Genomic DNA, 3,223 nt, shown 5'->3' with positions numbered 1-3,223 from the left:
TTATACATTTTTTGAAAGCAAACCGTTAAAATAAACATTTTAATGGACATTCAATTCCAGAATCACGCAGTCCGCAGACTTTGTTAAACACGCGTAAATCCGTAATGTCTCCTGCTGTCGATTTAACCGAAAATAGAGATAATCTGTTTAGACTTGATTACAAATAAGCTGCACAATATGTAAATTATGTGCATGTTGCTAATAAAGCTTATACCCTGAGGTTAGGTTGTACAAAATGTTTCAGGTATATAAAGGTCGCAATTTTAGCTTTATTACTGAATGCTCAAATCCTCCGAGCAACGACAAAGGTAAGTCTTTTCCAACCAGTTAAATTTATCTTAAGGAATATTTATTATGAACTGATATTTTCAGTTAAATGTTGATCCTGTATCACACTGTATCTTATAATTAACAAATGTCATATATTGCTTCTGAATAAAAGGAAAGAAAGTGAACACATAAAGAAAACTTGTTTGACGGATGATTTTCGAAGCAACGTCTTCTGTTTATTCATTTTTGAAACTGCTGATTTTTTTTTTAAAGGGCCTTTACATTTCTAATAGTATGGTCAATTAATAACATTGATAATTTTCTCAATGTGTGTTTGCTATATATAGCATAGGTGTAATATATTGAAAACTAATAAGAAATCACATGAACAAGTTTTGCGTGTGAATAATATCCAAACGGGTCGTTTTTCTTAAACGTTATCACACAGTCTCATTTTAAACATACAATGTAACCATTACAAGTATTTTAATCTAAAACATGTTTAAGATACTGTGTATTTAACAATATTTTTTTGTAATTTGGGTGTAATTGCGTTGCAAAAGACCTTGAGTAAAAAGATTCGCAAATTGTATTCAACGCGTCAATAACAATCCTTATTTAGGCAAAATGCGTTTCATACAATAAGGTATGACGCTTAAAATCATTTCGGATCCTCATTGTGGTGTTACATTTTGTTTTGAGGAAGATAAGTGTTACACATTTTTTTAAATCTGAATCAATAAAGTATGGCATGGTAAATTTAACCCATTTATGCCTAGCGTCTAGAAAAAAGCCTTGGCAAACAGCGTAGACCCAGATGAGACGCCGCATGATGCGGCGTCTCATCAGGGTCTGCGCTGTTTGCTTATAGGAATTCTGTAAAAAATATTCTAAATGTAGAAATAAATATACTAGACATCCTTAATTTTGGAAATAAACTGATCCGATTTAGAAGGATGGGAGAGTCCATTAGCCATAAATGGGTTAACCTTTTTATATGCTGCAGTCGTTGGTTTAAACAATCGCTGCTACTAACATGCCATTGGAGTTATCCCTATAATAAAATATTGTAATCGGAATTGTTGATAAAGACTATACTCTTGTGGACCTTAACACAAACCCTATGCGATAGTTCAGTGAAACTAACAAAATAACACATTTTTAATAGACATGTAGTTCGGCTAAAGTATAACAAAATGTGTGGGTAATATTTAATCATGTATTATATGTCTAAAATAAGTTTTGTTTCAACATTATAAACAAAACTCACAATCTCAATAAGTATTAGTCACGTATGCCAATAATATGGAGCGATGTAGCTGCGATTAAAATGAATGCAAGTTATATGCCTAAATATTCTCGCATTTAGTTTTGTTGTAAGATTCGTCCTTTTAGTTTGGAAGATCTTGTTCAGCCATTCCAATTAGTAATTTTGCTTTCCAAAGAAAGGGTAGGAGAATCCATAAGTATGCTTGGTACATGAGTATTAATATTTTTGTGGGTTTATAATTCCATAAGTGCGACGAACATCTTTGATTCGATTCCTTTAAAGTTTATTTTTTATAAAAAATTATGCATTACATGTGTGTATGACATGTACTTTTTGATAATCAAATCTGTTTAATTATTTTCACATACTAATATTAAGTTTAAGCATTATTGTCCTCATACCACATTGTTTAAAATTACTTTTATATATTTTGTTTATTACTTTAAAAGCTTATAACACTATTTTTATTCAGTATAGTATATTCTTGTTTATTCCAGTAACGATCATACAAGATGAACAACAAACAGTTGATGTGTTTGTTAGTGGCGGCCGTAATGCTTCTAGCGATTGCTCCGGTAGCAAACGCTCAATATGATTACGGATATGGCGGTAACAACTATGGCTACCCCGGAAACTATGGCTACGGGGGAAACTATGGCGGGTATCCAGGAAATTATGGCGACTATGACAACTATGGCGACTATGACAACTATAATGGCGGATGGTTATACAAACTAATCGGAGGGGGTGGCAAAGGCAAAGGCAAATGGGGTGGTTACGGCTATGGCAAATAATAAATGTCGTAAAGCATTGCTTAACGGTAAGTGTGATATCTTCAGTTCTGTTTATCTACTCATTTTAAAGAGCATAAGTGAATTGATTGTGTTTGGTATAAAATGTGTTTTTGTAAAACACAGCCTAAACAAAAAAAAAATACAATAACGCAAACATTTTTAAAATCTCAAACAATATTCACAATGTCTTAGATAACTAAAATGCGATGTAATGGGTATTAACACAATGTTTCTATGAGTGCATACGGTTTGAATATTCCATTTGTGTTTGCTTACGTTAGACGTAAGCTGCAAAATTTCACGATGTTTATTTTCATTACCCTTTTCTTTTTCTCAAGACAAAGTTCCAGTTATCTCAACTGTACTTTGCCTAAAAACATAAAGTATCCTTCGAGTCTGTTAACATGCGTTCCCACTCAGAGTATTACATTTATGAAGATTTATATCCTTTTATTAGGCTAAAAATGGTTATTTCTGTTTCAGGAAGACGAATCTAACTTGACCATACTTGGATACATGTACATCAACCGTTTCCTTGTAATTTACGTTCAAATAAAGTTGACACATCAATACATAAACTAAATCGCAAAGCGACTTGGTAAGTTTTTGTTTCCTTACGTTTACTGAATACATATGGGAACACGTGTGGTTTGCTAATAAAGATATTTTTGGGACGAAACAGATAAAAATACTTATCATAGCTTACGTGAAAGTCATGGATTCTAGTTTAGACGATGTAATTTAAGTACAATATTTAAACAAAATCGACATACTGACAGCGATTGTATCAATTAAATAGTTAATCAATTAGTTAACCAGCGAACAAAACAGAGGAACAAACACTGACAATGATTTTAGGCTAGTATGCTAGAATGCTCCGAATAAAAAT

The 3,223-nt window shown here is 32.3% G+C and overlaps 1 long non-coding RNA gene across 1 annotated transcript; it reads left to right on the top strand.

The window, feature by feature from the left end:
• Positions 1 to 282: 282 nt before the first annotated feature.
• LOC127846026 (uncharacterized) lies at positions 283 to 2,924 on the top strand. The gene is made up of 3 exons (XR_008033449.1): positions 283 to 308; positions 2,038 to 2,360; positions 2,818 to 2,924. It is a non-coding gene; the product is annotated as an uncharacterized LOC127846026 (long non-coding RNA).
• The last annotated feature ends 299 nt before the right edge of the window (positions 2,925 to 3,223 follow it).

The sequence above is a fragment of the Dreissena polymorpha genome, chromosome 1, assembly GCF_020536995.1.
Source record: "Dreissena polymorpha isolate Duluth1 chromosome 1, UMN_Dpol_1.0, whole genome shotgun sequence".
Classification (NCBI taxonomy): domain Eukaryota; kingdom Metazoa; phylum Mollusca; class Bivalvia; order Myida; family Dreissenidae; genus Dreissena; species Dreissena polymorpha.
The sequence above is the reverse complement of the archived record's forward strand: the minus strand, read 5'-3'. Positions and strand labels throughout refer to the sequence as shown.